The sequence below is a fragment of the Ambystoma mexicanum genome, chromosome 2q (genome assembly GCF_040938575.1).
Source record: "Ambystoma mexicanum isolate Mex_15411 chromosome 2q, UKY_AmexF1_1, whole genome shotgun sequence".
NCBI classification, from domain to species: domain Eukaryota; kingdom Metazoa; phylum Chordata; class Amphibia; order Caudata; family Ambystomatidae; genus Ambystoma; species Ambystoma mexicanum.
The window spans coordinates 606591519-606616313 of record NC_090924.1 but is presented as its reverse complement, the minus strand read 5'-3'; positions in this window follow the sequence as shown (position 1 = coordinate 606616313).

Here is a 24795-nt window from a genome sequence, read left to right as displayed (position 1 = left end):
AGAATCCGGATGAAGCCTACCTCGAATTGCAACTCTTGGTATGATTCTGACCTAACCATCCTGAAACGCAAGGGCAGGGTGGCTGAGAGGAAGTGGACGGCTTCCGGCACATCCTCTGACAAACTGGCCTGCCACCTGCTCCAAAGACAATACAGACTCTCTGTCCTGTCCAAGAAGAGAGCACATATTGAAGTCCGTGTTTCTGAGGCCTCTAACAACACAGCCAAACTCTTTAAAATCTGCAAGGAACTGGCCTATTCTGTTGCAGTCTCCACCTCTCTTGTTCCCGCCCAGGCCCTCCGTATGACTATGGCGTCTCACTTTGCCGCTAAAATTCAGGACATCCTGTCCTCTTTCTCCTCTTCCTTTCCCTCTCGCGGCACCCTTTGGCCATCTCTCCCTCGCCTCTTTCTCTTTGACAACACCTGTTGAGGTTTCTAGAAAAGTCCCATCTATGAAAGTGTCATCCAAATAGGTGCACCCCAGCTCCTCCAGAACCATCAAGGACCATATTGACATCCTCATTCAAGCCGATTTCTGTAATCACTCTTTTGCAACTGGAACTTTCCCCTCTCCTCTTAAACTCTCCCTTGTGCAACCGGCCTCAAGAAGCTGTCTGCCAATCCTACCAGCCCAGCAAACTATCGCCCAATCTCCATCACACCTTTCCTAGGAATACTCTTGGAAAAGCTGTCCATCTCCCAGCTTACTCTCCAAACTGAATCTGTTGGTTGTCTCGATGGCCATCGGTCTGGCTTCTGAGCTGCCAGAGGCACATAAACTGCTCTCTTGTACACCCGTGAAGATCTGCCCCCAACCTTGATTCCAGACTTCATTATGTCCTCATTCTTTTTTGATCTTTCCTCTGCTTTCGACATGGTAAACCATGCCATCCTGATCAATCGACTCTGTGAGAACCTGGGCATCAAGGATCAGGCCCTCGAGTGGCTCACCTCCATCCTCTTGGTCCGCCTCTCCCAGGTCGAGCTTGGTCCCTTATTCTCCGCCAACTCTCTCTCTACCTGTGACATTCCCCAGGGCTCTATACTCTCAACCTGGTTTTTCAATCTCTACTTGGCCCCTTTGTCCCACCTGATCTCTACCTTCTCTTCAGTGTTGTGTGGATGACACTCAGTTTTCCTTCAGGCTCCCGACAGCCCCCTCTCCCCTCTCCCTCATTCCTGACTCTCTAACCGCTATTCAGGATTGGTGCACCTCCAACGATCTCTGCCTTATGCCAGTAAGTAAGAGTCATTGGGACCCTGCTTTCCCTCTCTCACTTTGGCTGCCCGCCTTGGGCCCTCTTCCTTCGCCTTCCTGGGAGGCAAAAAACCTTGGTGTCATCTTCGACTCCACTTTCTCTTTCTCTCCTCACATCTCAGACGTCGCCAAGTACTCCCACTACCAGCTGCACCTCCTAAAAGGGTCTCTTCCCTTTCTCACTTTCCCCCAGAAGCTCACTGTCTCCAGAGCCCTAGTTCTCTCTAGGCTGGATTACTGCAACAGCTGCTTTCTCAATCTGCCTTCCTCTACTCTCTGCCCTCTGCAACTAATCCAGAACAGGACTGCAAGACTTATCCTTGGCCTCAAGTCCAGGGACCGTATCTCGACAGCCCTGAAATCTCTCCACTGGCTTCCGGTTGGTTCCAAGGATCAAATTCAAGACTCTTTGCATTGTCCACAAGGCTTTCTGGGGCCGGGGTCCATACTACATCCAACACTCTCTTCCAAAATAGCTTCCTTCTCAAGCCCTTTCCCTCACTACTTCCAACTCTCTATGGGTTAGACACTTCTCCAGTCAAAGAGTGGGGGTAGATCTCTCTCCTCTGCAGGTACCTCCCTCTGGAATGGCCTCCCTGCCCCTCTCAAACTTGGGCCAGACCACCTGAAGTTCCGGAAGCACCTCAAAACATTCCTCTTCTCCTCTGCTTTCTCTCTCTCACTCCCCTGCTGACCTACCTGACCTACCTGTCTGCTGTACTGACTGGTTCCTTGGCTACCCTCAAAGTCTCACTGGGTACCAGGCTCCTTCTTGATCAGTCACCCTTGCACTGCCTCTGGGCCTACCTGTCATGCACCTGCCCTCATGGAGGACCTGGGACCGGTGGAGATTGCAGCGCCATTAGAATGTGCCTTTGTTGTGGTTCGCACTCTTTCTGTTGCCAGTCTAGTCTTTTTCAAAATGGCCACTGCCGGGAGTTCTTAGCCCTCCCACTCCCGACGGTCACCACGTTGCAACTGTGCTTGCTTTGCTTTCTGCTTTGTTGCTAACACTCCTGAGTTTTCCGCTGGGCATTTTGCTGCCTTTTCTCCCTTGGGCTCTCTCCTGCTGGCTTTCTGCCACGTTGCTTTCCTTTGCCCTCTCGCTATTCCACCTTTTCTTATTCCGCTTTCCCCCTGTGTCCACTTACCTGCCCTTTCCGCCTCTGGATATGCTCTCTCTCTTTCTCTCTGGTTTCCTTCTGGCCGCGGCTCGCTTCCCGTGCCTCCTGTTCTCTTCCTTCCCTTCTCTCCATTCCTTCGGTCCACCATTTCTTCCTGCTACCCGGATTTGGGTCTTGGTGTCGACCTTTCACTGCTGTCAGACCCTCGGCAGCCCTTGGATTCGGTTTCCTGATTACTCAGGCCCGGAGTACCAACTCTTCCTGCATCCATCTGGGACTCTGCCTGCTTTGGAACTATCCTGCTGGATTACTGTTATTGGTTAGATCTAAGGGTTTTTTTGGTGCCATCTGGCCTTTTTCCCCTTTTTGGCTGTCGCGGGACTGGGGCCACCGGTCATCTGATATCTAATAAACCACTGTGGCGTCATCCCGCAGCAGACCCTACCTGCATAAAATGAAAACCAGCCTTGAAGACAAACAAAGGAAGGATCGGAAGGTTCAGCTCACCTCCTCCTCCGGCGAAGAGAGAGAGACAAGCAGAGAATCAACAGGTGAGCGTGACACTACCAAGCACTTAGGGGCTGTAACTTTAACCCTACAGTCCCTTGTTCTTCTTGCATTACCCAGAACTGCGCTGCCCTGGCTGAACTTACTCAGAGCATTGCTGCCCTGTTTTTCCCTCCCCTCTACCTTGCACTTCCCCCTCCCTTTCCCCCTGCACTTCTCGTTCTCGCACTTGCATGATCTGAATGACACAAGGCCTAGTAAGATTGTTTGTCTTGTCCTCCTTCTGTCTTGTTGGACCTAGAAACATGTGTACAGGCACGTTATAAATGACTTATTATATCATATTATAGTCACTTGTCCTATTCTCTTATCCTAGACCCTTGCCTTAGTCCCACAGGTTCTCATCCTAGTCCCTCATCCTGTTACCAGTCTCTCATCATAGTCCCTCATCCTTATCTCAAACCCTAGTCTCTCATCCTAGTTCCTCATCTTTGTGCCCTGTCCTAGGGTCTCATCCTAGTCTCTCAATTAATATGCTCCTCTCATCCTAGAATCTCATCCTAGAGCCTCATTCTAGGCCTAGGTTATCATCCTAGTGAGCTTCACATTCCAGTCCCTCATCCTAGTCCCTCATGCAAATTATTTATCCTAGTCGCTCGTCCCTCTTCCTAATCTCTTATCCTATTCCTAGAGTGTTGCTATAGTCTCCATGTCCCTTAGCCTAGATTGTTGTTCTAATCCCTCATTTCCATCCTAATCTCTTGACCTAACACCTAATATGATCCTCATCTTTCATCTTAGTTCTATTCTGAGTCTCATACTAGTCCCTCCTACTCCTTTTTCATAATCCTTCAACCTAGTTCTTCATCCTAGTACCTCCTCCTAGTATGTCCACCCTCCTCCTATACTCTCATCCATGTCCTAGTCCTATGTCAAAGTCTCGTGGGGATGTTTAAAGGCAAATGAAGACTGCTGGAATTTAAATTAAGAGGTGCTGAAAATGTGCACTACTTCTTGTTTGTTTGTTTGTTTATTTATTTATAGAGCGCTCCAAACCTGGGGTTCTGGGCGCATGAATCTTCAAATTTCATAGATGATTCAACTGTTTGGAGCTCTATTGTGCCGACCAAAACAAATGAATAGGGGCCACCTTCTGTAATGGACAGCACCTGATACAAGACATAGGGCCTCATTACAAGTCCAGCGGTAACCGAGGCGGTAAAACCGCCTGGTTACCGCCGGACTCGTATTACCATTCCGCCTCCGTGACTCCCGGAAATACCAGGGCATTACAACCCTGGTTTCCCAGGAATTCCGGAGGCGGAATTCGGTAAATCCCCATTCCCAATGGGGAAGTGGAAACACCGGCACCATCTCGTGATGGTGCTGGTGTTTCCACATCCGCCTGCAGGCGGGCGATGTTAAACCGGCCAGGTCAGACCTGGCGGGAACATCACCTCCCGCCTGCAGGACTCAGGATCGGGCAGTCCGGAATTAACAGTGGCGGCCGGTTTACCGCCACTGTTAATTCCGGACCGCCCGACCTGTAATGAGGCCCATAGATTCCACAACATAAAATTGGAGGTGCCAACAGAATGCATGGTTTTATTTAGTAACATTTTCAAAAGACGCTTGCTTCCATGACAAATGGCACTGAAAACAGGAGAACTCTGCCTGTCACATTAGAAACACTGAAAGGCCCAAGTGTGTAATTCCATTCCAATCAGCAAGGGAATAAATCCAGCCTACACTGTAGAAACATTTATGGCAAACAGTGCATAAAGCTAATTTATCAATGTATTCACCTGATTTTCTAAACTAACCTAGTGTTGCTTCTAAATGGGGCCCAACATATCGATAACTGTATTTTATCCTGCAATGCATTGCATTCAAATCATGTCAAGTAATGTTGAATGTAAGAATGATACAATAATAAATGAAGAAAAGAAAAAGAGGCAATGCTTTTATTGGTTTGGATAACAATTGTATTCATTTTACATAGCTATATATTGTGCTGACTTCAAGTTGACCTGTGTTTAAATTCCGAGCAAGCTAGTCCCCCACTTCCCCCCACCTTAGAGAATTTTCCATGGGATATTCTTACAAAAATAAACTGACATACCAAGAAAACGTAATCTGTGTCTTCACAGAAGATTAACATCTAAAGTGGTCAGGTGACCTATTTAATGAACCAGCCTCAAAAGAAAATTAATCATTTAGCTACCACCTCTTGACCCTGCCTCTCATATAATCAGCCATTTGCTGGGACTAATGCAAACATGAAAATGGGGCCTCTAAAAAAATGCCTCATCACTCATTAAGGCCACACAAAGAGCTGTTTACATTTAAGTGATGTGCATTGCACAAGGCCCTAGTTAAAAGACAGGGCATGTCCAATCATGTATATTTCCTTTTGTTTTAAACTGCTCGTTATTCACCATTGACACTATATGCAAAAGTGAACACATTCCATAATTCTGGAACTATAACATATAGGAAGATGTGGATTGGTGTGTTTAAAAGGTCACAGACTCCTCTTTCATTCGGCACCAAATTTGCATTTTGTAAGTTAAGTGGAAATTATTAAAATAAGAACAATTAATAACTTTATGAAGCTATATGCTACATAGACGTGTTGCATGTCTAGACTTGCATCTACATTAAATAATTATAATCCTGGTTCCATTAAATGAGCACGTTGCTGCCATGAATTATGGAAAAAAAGCACCTTTCATGTCAAAGGTATTAGGAGCAGTTATGCCCCCACACATTTAGAAGAATTAACACAGAATTAAGACTGTGGTTGTGTATTTAATAGTAATATCTAACTATGAAACAGGCCAATAGAAAGATTGAACCAAATAAATAGTGTGACATAATTATTTCATACACATGGTCATTTTGAACACTTTAAAATAGTGTGCACACAGAGGAGAGCATTCTGACATTGGAGAAAGGTGCTGGAAAGAAGCACTTTTTATGATAATCAACAATCTTCCTGCCCAACTGGAGAGGCGCTGAGCTGGGGATATCTGGAAATAAGGAGCCTGAGAGCAGGAGACAGAAGGAGGAGGTAACAGATTTTACCTGTTCCAAATAGGCTCCTTGTCCAGGAAGGATAATGAAGCAGGTGGTGACAGAGTTCACTTGTGAAAGAGGAAACCAGAGACCAGTGGGGACCACACTCCTGACTGATGCTGACACCATTAACAAAAAGAATTACCCCAAAGTAAGTATGAAAATCCCATAAAGCAAATCAGATATTCCCTTCAGCCTCTTCTATGCTGCATCCAGGGAGTAGGTGGTTAGGAAGTGCTAGGAGGCTCTGATTCCAAAAGAATACAGGAGTATTGCAATATGACTGGAATTTTGATTGTCACTATATTTAAGTGCCAAGTGAGATTTCCTTTCAAGAAGACCAATTGTATTTAGTGCTGTGAGCCCTGGCTGTTCAACTTAATCGCAGTTTCTTTTTATAAATCATGTCCAATAAAATTGAACCCTGCGTGTTGCCTCAGGTACGGTTGGCAGTTCAGACTGTGCAATAAGTGCCCATGCTTCATAGCCTATTAATAAGTTGGAACCTGTGAATGGCATGGATATTTTAAAAGATATTTAGGGATGGAAGGGACCTTAAAGCAGTCAGCTCTACTCCCATGAAAATAGTGTGATTGTAAATCCTATACAGCACCTCATTCTGAATCTGCACAGTGAGATTCATATGTGATATGAAATGGGAGGGGTATGTATGTCTGTTCAATATGATATGATAATCATTCTCGCAGGATTGATCTACATGGTCTAATGTGAGTCTGTATGAGCTTATTTTAAATGACACACACACATACTAGAACAACTCAGCACCATTATTACATGGGAAAGGGGGAGGGGGGTGCCTAAGTAATAGCGGGGAATGCTAAAGGCATGTGTATTATGTTCAAGTGTAACTTTATGCCCAGTTTAAAGATGTTAGCATATTAAAAAAAAGTATAATGTTTTAAAGAATCATTTTACTGTTATGGCCTATCTGCTGCCTTGCATATGTGGCATCTTTAAACCCAATGGCCTGTACATGTCAGAGGTACAATTAGAATGTTTTAGTTAGTTAGCCTTCAATGTGTATACAGAGTTGATTAGGGAGTTGCATGCTGGTGTGCGAGAAATAGTGAGGTAAATGCAGACAGATCATTTTCGTTTTGTGGACGAGCTGCCTGTGATTTTGTAACATTATGGTGACTTCCCATGCATAAAGGTTGGGAACCACCTTTCATTCTTTTATTTAAATAAATTTGAGTTTTAATCAAACCTTTCTTGGCCAGATTTATGGGGTGAGGCCATATGTCAGGGGAATTATATTGGGGTTGACCACCTGATGTAGTAGCCATACATTAATCAATGTATTACCAAAATAAAAACTCAAGTCGCCTGGGACTTTTCTTGCATTGATGTAAGTGTGCAGTGCTTTCAGTTGGATAAAAACACAATAGGGGAAAGAAAACACGAAAAATATTGGCCTAGGCAATATGGCAATTTTGTCTAATTGCGTTAATTTGGTATTTTTTCAAGTTTCATCACCTCACAGGCACTAGGCTGTTCAGAGTTTGAAATCCTTGTCCACGAACATAAATTGAGAAGACTTGCGAATAACTCAAAACTACAAGATGAATCGCCCCTAAACACTTCCAGGCAGACTGTAATTGTCCAATCATTATTTTATATATAGCTTTTACTTCTTACAGTGGTCATTGTTTATATTTTCACAATTTTTCCAGATAAGGGCAGTGAAGCACAGATTGAAACATTGATTTACCCAGAATCACATTATTTTGGTGATGTGGGGAAGCCAGGATTGGAACCCAGGTGTACTTGCTCCAGATTTTACATCTTCTGCTACAACATTCTAACAATAAAATAAATTGCCAAAACATGCATGTTTTATTTTTATGTGGAAGTCAATAACTGTAACTCACAAGTGATTGTGCCATTAATGAACACATTTTTCATTCACCTGCTGGCGTGAACTCTGTAAGTAGGCATTATTATTATTACATGTGGAACAACCCTGTAGACCATTAAACCATTTGTGAGTCAGCCTTTTCAATAGCGTTCCCTAATAGAATCCGTCAAGATGATCGCAATTTAGTAGCTACTAAATGTAAAGCACATTGCGGTAAGGTTGGTTGGTCCAGGATCACACAATTGGGACAAAGGAGGTGCTTCATTTGTAAAAAAATAAGTGCCAGGGCCCAAATAGTTTCTAGCATGCCTGTGACACATCGGAGAGGGAAGCTCCAGGCCCACTGTTGATACCATACACGGCTGCTCCATGCAGTGTCAACATATTTGAGGTTAAAGCTGCAACTCCCATCAGTGCATTGAGGGTGATGGATGCACTGTGGGATTTCCAGATACCAATCAACATAACATATTAGTTGTGTCTTAAAACATTTTGTCTGATACTATTGGTGGCAAGTGGAGCATGTTAACCATTTATTCACAGAAACAAAGAGCAAACATGCTTTCCACCTATGGTTAATACAGGCAACATCATTACTTACCCGATGAACTTGCCTGTCAAACACTGCAGCAAGATCTTCTTGTATAGGTTAGCACTCATGACACGCACTCCTCTTCTATGTTGGCCTTTTCACTGAAATTGCCCTTGTGTTGGGGTAGCTGGCCAGTGACTATTCTGTTGTTATCCATCCACCCTGCTGGTTATAACAGTAGAGAACATGTAGCAGTGTCATGCAGGCTGAGTGGAGCAGTGTGTTTGCATGATAGCATCAGCGCCCAGCATTGTCACCTTACAACTCACTGTTATTCATGGAAATTGATAAATACCTCTGCACTACTAACCAGGGCCATCAAGTTTGTGAATAACCCAGGCTGCAGAGACAATATCCAGTGCACACTGTTGTTGGTTGTTATATCACCGTGACTGAGTGGCAGTTAAAATAACAAAGTTGGCAAAACACCACAACATAACCAAGCTGGAATCATGAATAAGTTCTGGAGCTCAGAAATAAGTGCTGGGGCTGAGCCCTGGCAAGCCCACCCACAAATTAAGCACTGGTTAAAGGTGGAAGCTGGGATCAGGTGTTTGCCTATAAAAAACAGAGCTCTTCCTTTCACGTGTGTCCCCCAGCTCTTGGGCAAGACAGCAACACACCCCAGTACATTCCAACTCTGCCACTGAATCCTGGGGCAAGTTTCCAATTTTCACAAAAAGCCAGATGATGACTTGATGTCAAAGAGACTCAAAAAGAGAAAGAAATGTTCAATCTCCAGGTGTGGGATCCAAAATAAGAAGAGTGCCACGTAAATAGGGACGCTTCAGGCATCCCCTTTATTTATTTATTTATTTATTTATTATTCGCTTGATTAGGCACGTATACAGGAAGAAAATACTGTTTCAAAGCGCCCACAGGGCAACAGGGAGGGGACAAGGACTGAGAAACAATAAAAATACATTAAAAAAATACTAAATACAGTGGGGGGACGACAAACCTACTATGCCTTGTGAGTGTTCAGAACGTGCAAGTGCAGAAGGGATTGGGAATGGGATAGGTGTGGGGGTGCTCATGGGGGAGAAACAGGTGAAGTTCAATGTAAGATAAGTGCGAGCCTCAAGGGGTGGAGGGTGAGCAGGTACGGAGCTGCTGGAGATGGAAACATATGATACATCTTTTCTTATTATTGTGCTTTCTGTTGCCTACAAATGTGACTCATCTGGCCTTTTGGTTTCAAAGCTCTGGTCATCCTACACCCCATTTACTCTGTACAGCTTTCCCTCCTCCTCACCGGGAGACCTGGCCAGTCACCATCACACTTTAGAGTTTTAAAATGTTGCATGAAATTGTGAGGATTCTAAGCTGCAGCCGATGGGATGCGGAAGAGGTTGAGCACAGTGGCGTAACACAAGATCTGGGGGCCGCCGTGCAAGCCATGCTGAGGGCCCCCCCAACTCGGCAACAAATCACGGATCGCGCCACACACTGGGCCAGCCATGATTACCACACTTCCGCAATACGCACAAACGTGCTGCTGAAGGGGTGTGCCACACACTGTACAAGGAGAAAGATATAAATATGTGTTTTAATGCAATATACAGCACACTTTCTGAGAAAAACTGGCTAAAAAGCCACAGTGTTTGCTATTGTTTTGTAGGGTAACACCAATCCAAAACATGCAAATCACCAACAGAGCACATGAACATGAATGCTTTGCTATTAGAAATGCCATGCCACAATGAAAAAATGTCCAACTGGCTGCACAATGTAGACCAGTGTAGACACGTAATAACATTACAGTAAAGCATGCCAGGCCACATTTAGACATACCTAGAATGGTTGCACCAAAATGCCAGTCAAAGCAATAAGACTCATCAAGAAGAGAGCACACATTCAAGCCTGCATCTATGCAGCCTCTAACAACACAGCCAAAGTCTTTAAATATGCAAGGAACTGGCCAATCTTTTTGTGGTCTCTACCTCTCCTGTTCCCTCAACAGGCCCTCTGTACAGCTATGGCCCCTCGCTTCTCCACTAAAACTCAGGACATCATGCCCACTATCTCCTCTTCCTCTCCCACTTCCTCTCTCGGTCCCCCTTTGGCCATCTCTCCCTCTCCTCCTTTCTCCTCTTTCTCTCTAACACCTGACAAGGTTTCTAGACAAGTCCCATCTATGGAATGGTTGTCGAAAGAGGTGCTTGCCCGGTCCTCCAGAACCATCAAGGATCATATTGACACCCTTGCTCCAGCCTTGGCTGATTTTGGTAATCATTATTTTCCCACTGGAGCTTTCCCCTCTCCCAAACGCTTGGAAAAGCTGGCCATCTCCCAGCTTACTCTCGACACTGAATCTGTTGGTTGTCTCCATGACCATCAGTCTGGCTTAAGAGCTGTCAGAGGCACGGAAACTGCTCTGCTGTACACCTATGAAGATCTGATCTCTAACCTTGATTCCAGCATTCCTTCTGTGCTCATCCTCCTTGAACTTTCCTCTGCTTTCAACACGGTCAACCACGCCATCCTGATCAATCGACTCTGTGAGAACCTGGGCATCATGGATCAGGCCCTGGAGTGGTTTACCTCCTTTCTCTTGGACTGCCCCTCCCAGGTCCAAATTTGTCCCTTTCACTCCATCACCTCTCTCTACCTGTGGCGTTCCACAGGGCCCGATCCTCTCACCCTGGTTTTTCAACCTTTACTTGGCCCCTTTGGCCCACCTGATCTCTACCTTCTCCTCTAACTTTCAGTGTTATGCAGATGACACTCAGCTTTCCTTCAGGCTCCCCTCAGCCTATTCTCCTCTCTCGCTCATTCCTGGTGTCATCTTCAACTCCACTCTCTCTTTCTCTCCTCACATCTCGGATGTTGCCAAGAAGTCCCACTACCAGAAGTCCCACTACCAGAAGCTCACTGTCTCCAGAGACCTGTCTCCAGAGCCCTGGTTCTCTCTAGGCTGAACTACTGCAACAGCCACTTTCTCAATCTACCTTCCTCTACTCTCCGGCCTCTGCAACTAATCCCGATCAGGACTGCAAGACTTATCCTTGGCCTCAAGCCCAGGGACTGTTTCTCTCGAGTCATGAAATCTCTCCACTGGCTCCCAGTGGCTGCAAGCATCAAGTTCAAGACCCTTTGCATTGTGCACAAGGCTTTCTGGGTCTGGGATCTGCACTACATCCAACGCTCTCTTCCAAAATACCTTCCTTCTTGAGCCCTAAGGGTTAGATGCTCCCCGAGGCAGAGAGTGGGGGGTAGATCTCTCTCCTCTGCAGGTGCCTGCCTCTGGAATGGCCTCCCTGCCTCTCCCAAACTTGAGCCGGACCACCTGAAGTTACGGAAGCAGGTCAAAATGTTCCTCTTCTCCTCTGCTTTCTCTCTCTCCCTCCCCTGGTGACCTACCTGACCTACCTGTCTGCTGTACCAACTAGTTGCTTGGCTACCCTCAGTCTCACTGAGTTCAGGCTCTTTCTTGATCAGTCACCCTTGTACTGCCTCCGGGCCTACCACGCAGTTAGGGGCTGTAACTGTAACCCTACACTCCATTGTTCTCCTTGCACTACCCAGAGCCGTGCTGCCTTGGCTGCACTTACTCAGAGCATTGCTGCCCTGTTTTCCCCTCCCCTCTCCCTTGCACTCCCCCCTCCCTTTCCCCTTGTACTTCTCGTTCTCGCACTTGCACAATCTGAATGACACAAAGCTTAGTAAGATCATTTGTCTTGTCCTCAATCTGTTTTCCTTCCCTAAAAACACTTGTGTACAGGCGTGTTAAATATGACTTATCATATCATATAATTTTATCACAGATGCCCAGAAAAATATACAGTGCTGCAGTAAGAAACGGCTAGACTAGCAGAACCCAAATACCAGTCTAGCCAGGTAATTACACTTAGCAGAACTGCTTTATCAGAAATGCCCAGTTAAATAAAGTCATACCAGACTGATCAATGACTAGCACCAAATGCCTCTCTAGCCACTATTACCACATATCTTGCCTGCTTAGCATGGACATGGAAGACCATTATGATTTATTTCACAATCCCATCCCCTACCCCAACCTCCAAAATCAGCTCATTGGCCCAAAATTACCTTCACGTACCTCTTCCTTGCCCCAGTGCTTACATATGAGGCTCCTTGTCTCATAGGTAAGTACTGGGATGAGGAAGAGTGTGACTAGGAGTAATGAAGATTACAGGTAGCTAAGTCAGGCATTACCTTCAGCACTCCCCCCTGAAATTGTAGGCTATGTTGACTTGACCTGGCTGACCTACAGAGCAGTTGCCGGATAGAAAAGGACACAGATGTTAAACGGCACCTGGGTTTCGCTGTTAACAAGGGCCCGGCCCAGCAATTACTAATGTACAGCATTTCGCTGTTAATATCTGCATTCAAATGCCACATTTTTCGGCAATTGAAATTATGATGTGGGTTTAGTAATTGCGTGCCAGGGGAGTGATTGGAAGGGTAGAGTGGGAACAGGAGACCAGTCATTCTCACACCGGTCCATAAGTGGGTGCTTTCAGAATTAAAGGAGAGAGTGAACTGCCTGTAACATTGAAGCTGCACTAGAATAGTCTCATTAAAATGCATAAAGAAGTTATATGCCCCCACACAAATAATTTTTCTCCTCCCCACCACAGGTGAAGTTTGCGCCTCTCCCAACATTTGAAGGGTTAGCCCCCCTGAAATGTAGGTTTTGCTGTGCCCCTGAACACAAGCAAACACGCCATTCACCATATATACACATGCACACCGAGCCATCCATACATTTAAGTGTGCACCATTTCACCATACAGGCACACCCAGCCACCTATACATTTGTGTGCACCCTTTCACCATACACCCACACAGGCAGCCACATATACATTTAAGTGTGCACCCTTTCACCATACACTCAGACAGTCACCTATACATTTAAGGGTGCACCCTTTCACCATACAGGCACAACCAGGCAGCCACCCTTACATTTAAGTGTTCATCCTTTCAACGTACACACACACCATACCCAGCCCCCCATACATTTGTGTACGCTCTTTCACCATACACTCACACACGGTCACATCATGGGATTGAGGGGAGCTATAATACTTCAAAAATGAATTGTTTCTTTTTGAAGTCACTCTGACTTCATAAAGACATTATTTCTGTTAAGGACTGAACCGTAACGGAAATAATTTCTTTATGAAGGCAGAGTGACTTAAAAAATAAAATATTTATTTTTGAAGTCATAGGGCTTCCCCCACCCCATCACATGGAGGCTTCATGTCATGGGGTGGGGGCAGCCCACAGACTTCAAAAAGAAAGTTTCTTTTTGTATTCACTCTGCCTTCATACAAAAATTATTTCTGTTACAGAAATCATTTATTTATAAATGAATGCAAAAAGAAACATTTAAAAAAAAAAAGTTAAACTATTTTTTTTTTAATCCACGTGGATCCCACTCCCAGGCCATGGGGTCGCGGGGCCCCCGCACCACAGGGGCTGCGGGGGCCTCGTCACGCCAGTGGTTGAGCATGCCATGGAGACGCATGCCTACGAGGTTTGTGGCTGATTGGCTTGCACTGCTTTGCGGCACACTGTACCTGTGTATGGTCATAACTTGCCTGTGACGCACATTTGGGATACAAAGCTTCACCTCGCATTTTATGGCAGCACGAGCTAAGGCATGGCTTTAAACTAACCCTGGCAGGAGAAACTACAAATAGCCAAAGATGGCAGTAAATGGTCACACAGGCATGTGTTGGAAATGACAGCAGTGCCTCTATGACAGCTATTATGGGTTCGTCGAGGGCCTATATTGCCTGCACTCCTAACATACAGTGCATCTGCCTGTTTTTAGTAACTTGTATTTTGTTACTGTTACAAAAGTTGGGTTTTTTTGGTGCCTCGGTGATGTCACTTCATGTGATTTCATTTGTCTCAAAGGTTAATTGACACAATGTTCTGTGAAAACATCTGGACAGCAGATCAAGTGATGTCAATTCCTGTAATGTCAGCAGGCACCTGACGTCACTGCAACTACCGCTGTCATTTTGGTGAACTGACATCACTGTCTATATGACTGCTATGGTTGGTGGTTCAGTCTAGCTACTTCCATGCAAAAGTGTTCCATGGGGTGCAGGATCACTAATCAGCTTGGTGAGTTTAGTGCAGATCTCCCCTGTACCGCAGGACTCCCACCCATGCCATGGAGAACAAGGCCCGGGGCACATGTTGTACAAAAGAAACTGCTGCGTGGGCAGTGTGCAGTCGACCCCTCTGCAGTCAGCCCCTCCGACTCACCAGTCTTCACATTTGCTTCCCTTACACTGATTTCCCTTTACACAAGCCGTCCTTCTCCAGAAAAGAACATGGAGCTGACGACGGAAAACGTCCTCAAAAATGGAGGAGGCAGCAGGGTAACCCCTGCGGGGTCATGCCGCCGGGAGCTGGGACCCTCACCCGGAAGGGCAAAGGACAAAGGGGCGGAACGGCGCCAAAAGCCGAATGGCCCAAAAGCCCGCGAAGGGGAAACAAAAGGAAAGGGGCGGGGCTTGCAGGATATAAGCAGGCGGGACCAGGGACCAGGCATCTCGCTCTTGCACTGGGACCAGGTCGCCGCCACCTGACAAGTGCAAGGAATTTCGTTAGAAGCCCAGCTGATCGGACCTCGGAGGGTGGGGAGAAGGAGAAACGCAAAGCGGCGGCAGGAGGAAAAGGCGAAGGACTGGCAGCTGGATCGCCCGCCCAGCAGAAGGAAGGAGGATCAGCGGTGAGAAGCGACCACAAGGAACCAGCAGGCGGGATCGCACAGCCGGTGGAGGACAGCCGGTGGGCGTGGAGGAACAGCCCAGCCGATCGGGAGCCGCGGCGGGAGAAGGCGCGCTCAGCCCGGGACCAGGAACGAAGCGACGAAGGCGGAGCGGAGCTGCGGGTGAGCCCGCCCAGCAGCAGCCGGAGGACAGGCGTGCAGCGCCGGCGGGAGGGCAAGGGGCCAAGGGGCAAGGAAAGGCGGCTAGGACACACGGGGCTGCAACCCGGTCGAAGACCCAGCCGGAACAGGACAGGGGGAACACCAGCAGGAGGCGCATCCGCCCAGCGCCAGCCCACTCCCCCCCCGCCTCTCAAACGAACAGAAGCATCCCGGGCGGAGGGGCCAGCGCAGGGGCACGCAGACGCCCACGTCCTACCTCCGAAGGAAAGAAATCATACGGCGCGCACCAGAACAGCCAGAGAGCCCGAGGATCACAAGGAAAACGGGCAACAGCAACGAGCGGACCAGGAGGAGCAGGAAGCAGGTGGCTGTCCCAATGAGAGGCCGCCAAACAATGGATCAGGCGTCATTTATGGAAATGGCCAGGGTGGCAGCAGCAACCCATGGCCCAGACTGGATGTCCAGGATGGTGGCCCAACCTTGCCAGGAAGGGCGCAGCCAGAGGGTGGAAAGCTCCCCTCTGATGTTTCAGGACAGTGGCAGCGAGGCCACCGTGGTCGAGGCCGAGATCCACAGCCTGGGGGAGGAAGAAGAAGACGAGGAGACCCTGGGGAGCAAAAGGAAAAGGACAATGACGGCCAGGGCTAAAGCGAGCAAGGAGCAGGCCAGCAGCACCAAGAGACCACGGCAGAAGGGGAGGGCGCAGGAGGATGCGGCCTTAACGGCTCCTACACCTGCTGAGGCTCCAGGGAATCGAGTGAGCCCACCCAACACTCCTGCGACCAGAACGGTGGATGTCGCGGGTGGAGGAACAACATCCCTGGAGACGATAAAAGGTATGGTGATGGAATGCATGAAAGCATGGGGGAAAATGGGGCAAATGCCGAATGTTGTGTCCAGTACTGGTATTGTGGTAGGGGGAGTGTCTCAAGGAGGTATAGCCACGCATCCGGGGGCGTCGCAAGGGCTGGGAGGGCCTTGGTGCAGCGGTAGCACTCAAGGCTGGGCACAGTCGGGCGGACTAAGTCAATTGCCTCAGAAGAAGGGGATACCGCCCAGGGGTTTCTTATCTGTCGGGCTGCCTAGTGTGGGCCCACCCATGGTAGGCGGGCATCAAGTGCAGATGGCGGGGCTCCCTTGGGGTCAAGAATGGACAAACCAAGGGCCAAGGGCGTCAGTAAGCATGGGGGGGGGCCAGCAGTTGGCTTCGGGGTTACCTGCAGGGGCTCAGGGGATGCAGAATGAGGCAGGGCCTGGAGCGGCCTTGACAGGGGGGCTGAGCGCGGCTCAGCCGTCAACAGCAGGCCCGATCAGCGGGGAAACAGGGGGATTGTGGGGCCAGACAACCCAGTATGGGAGGCCAATGCCAGGGTTCGCACCTATGCGGGCTACGGTGAATTCTTTGGTGTGGCACATTCCATGGGGGGTCAAGGAGAGGTTGTGGAGGAAGGAATTCATTGACATCTTTGACTTGTTGGGGATCGTCCCCACGGGGGGAGGCCTAAAGGAACTGTTGGAAAAGGAAAAAGAGAAAAGGGACAGGGAGGCCACCAAGGGGAGCGTTCCATTAACAACTGGCTGAAAGCTTATAGGATGTATATGTCAGTAATGTTGGAGAGGTACCCGCAGGATGAACTGGCGATGATAGCATATGAGCAATACGTGCATGATTTATATCAGAAATATGGCGGCGAGGGATGGCTGGAGTATGACCGGGGCTTTAGATTAAAGATGCAGATATGGCCAGCAATGTCATGGGACGAGATGGATGTCGGGGGGTACATGGACAAAGTGGTCCCCTGCAGGGAACCCCAAGGCGAGCCACTAGGAGAGAAGTCTCGGGGTGGGAGAGGCAGAGGCGGGTTCCCGCAATGGGGGAGAGGGTCCTTTCGCGGGCCCTCCTCCTGGGTGTACCGGGCAGCAGCCCACCAGGGGGAGCAAGAAGTCTGCTGGAGGTTTGCAGAAGGGTATTGCTCATACGGGAAGACATGCAGGTACAAGCACCAGAGGGGTGGGGGTACGGGCCCCCGCAAGGCCACTCCGGGAGAGGCTAAACCCAGGGATGGTGGGAAACAAAAAAATAAAGGAAACGTTGAGTGATGCGCCGACAAAACAAGGCAATGCCTGGGAAACAATGAATGACAAATGTATGATTAAAGGGGCATTGCCCACACCAGTTAGCCTTCTTGCCATGACTCCCTATCTAAATGAGTACCACAACAAGGCCGACGCAAAATTGCTATGGCAAGGGTTCAGGTGGGGCTTTAGGATCCCGGGGGCGGGTACTCAAAGGGGAAGGGAGACGGCCAACCTGCGATCTGCTCTGGAGAAACCCGAGGTAGTAGAAAGGAAGGTCGACAAGGAGGTGGGGCTGGGGAGAGTGGCCGGCCCATTTACTAGGCCTCCTATGAGCAATCTGGTGGTATCTCCGCTAGGATTGGTGCCAAAGAAGGAAGAGGGCCGATTCCGCCTGATACACCACCTATCCTTCCCCGAGGGTCAATCAGTGAACGATGGCATCCCAGAGGAACAGTGCAGGGTGCAGTACGCCTCCCTGGAGGATGCGATACTAATGGTAAAAGCGGCAGGAGAAGGGGCATTGTTGGGGAAAGCAGACATAGAATCAGCCTTCCGTCTATTACCAATCCACGAGGATAGTCACCACTTGCTGGGTTTTAAGTTAGGGGACAAATACTACTATGACAAATGCCTCCCCATGGGGTGTGCCATTTCCTGCTCATATTTTGAGGCATTCAGCTCCTTTCTGGAGTTTACGGTAAAACGGGAGAAAAAAGGTGGGGGAATGTTGCACTACTTAGATGATTTTCTCTTCGTGGGGAGGGAGGGGACGGAAGAGTGCAGATCCCTGATGGAGGTATTTCAAATTAAAATGGACCAGCTAGGGGTCCCCCTAGCACCAGGAAAGACCGTGGGTCCAGCAACGACATTGACATTTCTGGGGATCGAGATCGATTCAGCTAAAGGGGAATGTAGGCTCCCGCAGGACAAGGTACAAAAACTGAGGGGCTTGATTCAGGAGCTGAGGGGGAAAAACAAAGCGACCTTGCGGGAGTTGCAAGCACTGGCTGGAAACCTCAATTTTCCAGGCAGAGTGATACCAGCGGGGAGGGCATTTGCCAGAAGTGTGGAGCTTAAAACTGTGGGCTTACAACATGCCGCACAGCACGTCCGATTGGGTTCAGAGGTAAAGGAGGATCTCAGGATGTGGGATAGCTTCCTGACAAGATCCAACGGGGTGGCAATCTGGAGGGCAGACTGGTCAAGCAGTCAGAGACTCAAATTGTTCACGGATTCATCTGGGTCCCTGGGTTTTGGGGCTATCCTGGGTGACAGATGGTGCGGCATGGCGTGGCCGGAGGAATGGCATAAGGAAGGGGTCACGAAAGATATCACGTTACTAGAGCTGTTCCCCATAGTGGTTGCATTTAAGTTGTGGGGCGGGCAGCTGCAAAATTCTAAGGTCACGCTATGGTCGGACAACTTGGCGGTGGTACAGATCATTAACACAGGGTCGTCCAGTAACCCGAGGGTGCTGAGGCTCCTCAGAGAACTCACCAGAAGTTTGTTAGAGTTAAACATCGAGGTTAGAGCACGGCACATTCCAGGGGTGAAAAACACGGCCGCTGATTCTTTGTCTCGTTTACAGTGGGACCGGTTCCGGGAGAGCTGTCCCGAAGCAAGGGAGGAGATGACCCCATTCGAGGTACAATGGTGGGGGGTGATTGGGGCGATCTGACCGCATTGGTAGAAACTGCCCTGGCACCCGGTACAACCAAGAGGTACAGGGCTTGTTGGAGTCGGTTTTCACAGTTCCAGGAGGAGGTACTAGCAGGGGACCCCGGGGAGAACCCGGTGAGAGCATTCATAGGCTGGTGCTGGAAAACAGGGAAGACCCGGGCGTGGGTAAGCTATCACCTGGCGGCCATAGCACATTATGCAAAAGTGCACGGGGAGAAGGACCCCACTAAGGAGCATTACGTCATGCTGGCCATGAAAGGCTGGGCGAGGCAAAACATAACAAAACCAGATGAAAGGCGGCCAATCGATATTGGGAAATTGCACGGATTAATTAAATGTCTAGGGGAAGTATGTAAGGAGGAATCAGAGCGTGTGCTCTTCTCGGCTGCTTTTACGGTGGCATTTTGTGGGGCGCTCAGAATCGGCAAACTGGTGCCGGAAAACAAGAACGGCAAAGGGAATGGGTTCTTGCGCGTCAGGGACATCCAAGTGGGGAGCGCTCAGGTCATCATTTATGTGAGGAGGTCAAAGACGGATCAGAAAGGAAAGGGGGCGGCGCTGACCGTACATGCCATTCAGGCGAGCAGGGTTTGCCCGGTGGCGGCAACGGCAAACTTTATGCGACAGAGGCGGCCATCAGGGGCAGAGGCGCCATGGCTCACGCACAAGGATGGGTCCGCACTAAGCCGCTTTCAGATCAAGAAAGTGATGTCGCTAGGTCTGGATAAAATGGGTCTGGCAGGGGGCCAGTTTGGGACACATTCTTTCCGGATTGGGGCCGCCACCTCAGCATCAGTCGGAGGACTGGGGGAGGAAGACATTAAGAGATTGGGGAGATGGTCGTCAGGATGTTATAAACGTTATGTCAGGCCAGAGAAAGTGTAAAGATAACCATGCCGTTCCCTCCATGCATTTACCAGCAGTGCACCAAAGGAAACTACGCACAATATGGGTGGTGGGGCACTCATTCATCTCAAGGGCAAAGGCGAGCTGGAACCAGCAGCAAGAGATCTTGACGGCAGGAGAATTCAAGATCGAGTGGCACGGGGTGCCAGGGATGAAATGGGCCCAGCTGAAAGGGCAATTGCATAAACTGCTAAATAAGCGGCGGAAGCCGGATGTGTTGGTGATACACTTGGGAGGGAATGACCTGACCAGCCTAGGGAGGGGGGTCTTGCTGAGAGACATCACAAACTCATTACAGGAAATATCGGCACAGGTGGAGGAGACAGAGATCATCTGGTCCGAGGTGATTCCTCGGGCGCAATGGAGAGGGGCAGAGAACCATTCGGCGGTAGAGAAATCGAGGAGGAAGCTGAACGGGGCAGTTGCCAAATTCTGCAGGGGCAGAGGTTTCCATCAGATCAGGCATGGCCTGATTGACGGGAAGACCCCCGAGTATTTCTTAGCCGATGGGGTGCACTTGTCCCCAAAGGGAATGGAGCTCTTTTTCTGGAACATTTGCACCAAATTGCTGGAGTTGTGAGAAGGAATGAGGAAGGAGGGAGCCAACGGTGGGCGGGAACCCACCGGTTGGCGTGGCGGTGTTTGGGCAACCAAGCACAAATGATAGACTCCGGACGAGCCAGAAGGAAACGGAATGGGTCTTCGCTCTTCTGGACCAGCGCCTCTTGGGGGCCTAAACGGCGGGGGCGTCTGGTAGGAACAAATAAGGCTCAGCTTCCCCCCCAAAACAAACGGCGCTCTCCCCACCCACGGACCCCTGCACGGGCAGGATAGGAACAGGTACAATGGGTCGGGGGAGTTGGGGGCCTACTATACCAAGTATAGGGGGAAGCAAAGGAAATCCGGCAAGCAAGCGCCACACGTACAGAATGAGGTCACTATTGTGTACAAATACTTCTGTTGTCATGGAAATAAAACTGCGGCCAATTTTGCCAATTGAAATCTTGTGTCATGCCAATTCATGGGGGATAAAAACATTGTGTGCATGCGCAAAGATAATTGGGAGTAAAGGCAAATGGACGGCTGCAGGGGTTATGGAGCTGACGACGGAAAACGTCCTCAAAAATGGAGGAGGCAGCAGGGTAACTCCTGCGGGGTCATGCCGCCGGGAGCTGGGACCCTCACCCGGAAGGGCAAAGGACAAAGGGGCGGAACGGCGCCAAAAGCCGAATGGCCCAAAAGCCCGCGAAGGGGAAACAAAAGGAAAGGGGCGGGGCTTGCAGGATATAAGCAGGCGGGACCAGGGACCAGGCATCTCGCTCTTGCACTGGGACCCGGTCGCCGCCACCTGACAAGTGCAAGGAATTTCGTTTTCCACCCACCCACCCACGAAATACACGGAGGAGGACACCTGGGCATTGCTGTCGCAGGGCACCCAGGTCAGAGGATGACAAGTTGGCGGTGTTTGGGCAACCAAGCACAAATGATAGACTCCGGACGAGCCAGAAGGAAACGGAATGGGTCTTCGCTCTTCTGGACCAGCGCCTCTTGGGGGCCTAAACAGCGGGGGCGTCTGGTAGGAACAAATAAGGCTCAGCTTCCCCCCCAAAACAAACGGCGCTCTCCCCACCCACGGACCCCTGCACGGGCAGGATAGGAACAGGTACAATGGGTCGGGGGAGTTGGGGGCCTACTATACCAAGTATAGGGGGAAGCAAAGGAAATCCGGCAAGCAAGCGCCACACGTACAGAATGAGGTCACTATTGTGTACAAATACTTCTGTTGTCATGGAAATAAAACTGCGGCCAATTTTGCCAATTGAAATCTTGTGTCATGCCAATTCATGGGGGATAAAAACATTGTGTGCATGCGCAAAGATAATTGGGAGTAAAGGCAAATGGACGGCTGCAGGGGTTATCGGATTGCACTGGGAACGCAGTAACAAGTTTGCAAACATTAGTGCTGCCTTCCACACAAATGAAGAAGGAGTGGATTGTATTGAGAAAGTCTGGCAATGCGATGCAGTTAAAAAAACGATTAGCCCCACGTCCTTGTTGCGAGGCCAAAAGGCCACTTTTTCGTTGCAAGGTAGCTTTCTCGCGGAACTGTGCATGAATTTACTGCGCAGTGAAGAAGTGGGCTGGACATGGCGGCAGCCCAGAGTCTGAGGTAACGAGGTAGTTTGAGGAATGGTAGTGTTGTGTGTGTATGTGTTTAGGATCGGGACGCTGCACGGTAACAGAGAGGCGGAGACGGAGCTTCTTCTCGAACGTCATTATTCCTCGCCCTCCTTCACAGTACTGCCCTTCCCCTTTCCATTGCGTCACTTCCCTCTCCATAACCTTGTCCTGCTCCTGCCCTCCCAGACTACAACTCCCAATATTATACTGTGTATGTGTTTGCGTATGTATGTGTGTGGCGTAGCAGTGTTGGGAATGGGAGAATGGGTTGGGGACAGAGGTTGGTGGGGTGTGTGATCTGCGTCTGGGGTCTAGGCCTGGGGTGGGGGCCACAGGAGGGATCAGGGTTTGCAGGGGTGTGCCCCACATTGGGAAGGAGGGTGAGGAAGGGACACAGAAAGGGAAAAAGCTTTCCCTGCAGCCCTGAAATCGAGCCCAGGAAACGAAGCTTCGATGAATTCAGCCTGCGGGGAAACAACATACATCTACAAAAAAAGAAGATGGAAGAGTGGTGCAAGTTGTATTGTCTTCCTACCTCTCAGTGAAGACACATTGAGTTGCAGTGAAGTAATTCATTATCAGAGAAGACCAGTGGAGCCCGATTAAATGTTATGTGATTCTGACGTGAGGAACTGTTTTAAGAGTTTCTGTATTTATTTTCACTGAAAAATCAATAAAAAATCATTGCAATAAAAAATCATGAAATTGTATTAAAAAGTGACCACTAAAAGGTTGGCCTGACAATAGAAGTAACATGAACTGCATAGAACCAACCAATAGGATGGAAGAATTAGTATTAGCTGCAAAGTGTGCAAAGGCTGAGCTGAACCCCTCTACTGTGCGGCTTCGAGAATTTGTTGGGCTGTAGAGGATCTATCCTCTAGGGAAGTCATCATTTCTGACCAACAGAAAGGGGTCTTACAGCCCCTACACTAAGGCAACATATCCTATCCGACACCAGAATATCACCTTTGTGATTTAGGTGCGTGTTCATGAAACCAATCTCATTTTTGAGTTTTAATGAAAAGGACTATATGGCCTCATTACAAGTATGGTGGGCCGGAAATAAGAGTGCCGGTAGGAATGTACCGGCACCCTTTCCGGACCACCATAATGCAGCGATGCCAGTAGGGGTCACGGTTGCCCGGCAGGCCTGACCTGCTGGGAGTTCAGGCCCCTACTGGCATGGTTGTCATGGAAGCACAGGCACCGTTGGCAATGGTGCTGGTGTTTCCTTGTCCTCATTTCCATGGAGTGCCCTGAAACTCCATGGAAATGGGGAGCAACTATTACCAACGCCAATTGTGATGGCCCGGCAGCACCAGGATATCAGGCAGCGGTAACGATGTTACAGGGTTGGCAGCAACCCGCCGGTAGCACTGGCAAGTTACCGCCAATCTCGTAATGAGGCCCATGTCTGCATGTTGATTCTGCAGCAGTACAGAGGGACCGAGAGACAGGGAGAGCACTGGAAGACATGGGGGCACAGAGAAATGGGGCACACCGAGAACAGAGAGGGAGAACATTAGAAAAGCCCAGAGAATGATGGTCGATCAAGTGACGCAGCATGAAAAGATGGAGAAGAGGTTGGCGGGAGAGATGGAATACAATTATAGGTAGGCAGGGAGAGAGAGAGAGGGGGTGAAAGACAGCAACAGATAGACGTAGAGAGATGGAGATGGCGCAGACAAAGAGATGTAGCACAAATAGAGATATAGGGCCTTTTTCATGGAATTATTTGCACGGTTCAAAGTGACTTTGCTCTGCCGACACAAACCCTGATTCTTGGAACTGTTCAAAGTGTATTTTTGCAGTGCAAAGTCAGAACCACGTCAATACAAATACACGTTGCACTGTTCCATGAATTAGGGTTTGTGTTGGCAGTGCAAAGTCACTTTTCAGCAGTGCATAGTCGCTTCGAACGGTGCAAATGCTTCCATGAATTGGGCCCATACACATGCACAGTGACTGAGCACAAGCTCCGGCAAATAGAGACAGAGGAAGAAAGAGAAAGCGGGACACGGAGACAAAGACAGGGCACAGTAGGAGACTGTGACCTTGCATTTAGAGATCGGGCATGCATGAGAACGTGTGGATGGCATGGTGCAGAGAGATGTTGGGTATGGAGAGGGACTGAGCACACAACGCAGGATTGGTCATACCGCTTGGGAGGGGCCACCTAGAGATCTCCCATCCACCCATCTGCCGGTAATGTCAATGATGTCTAAACCATGGTAATGTCAATGATGTCTGAACCATTACTTAGGATCATCAGCATGCCATGCATCGTATGCTTTACTCCCACTCTACGCGTCTCTACAAGGGCTAATGGAGAAAGAAGAATGGAACTCTCCCAACACGTGCGAATCTCCAAAAGAGGGCAGTTACAGGTGAGCCATCGATTAGGAAGTGGATGTTGTTAAGATGCAGTACATTTGTGTTTGTATTTACATTTTTAAAGCGCTCATACAGACGCTGTTACAGGAATTGTTTGTTTTGTATTTGCGTAATTGTTTTTCTCTTAGTTGCGTACTTATAATGCGCTTAAACACCCAGAGGTTTCTAAGCGCGGACCCGGGGATCGAACCTGTGTTGCTTCATGTCGTCTTGTTTCCAAGGCGCGCACGTTGCCGCT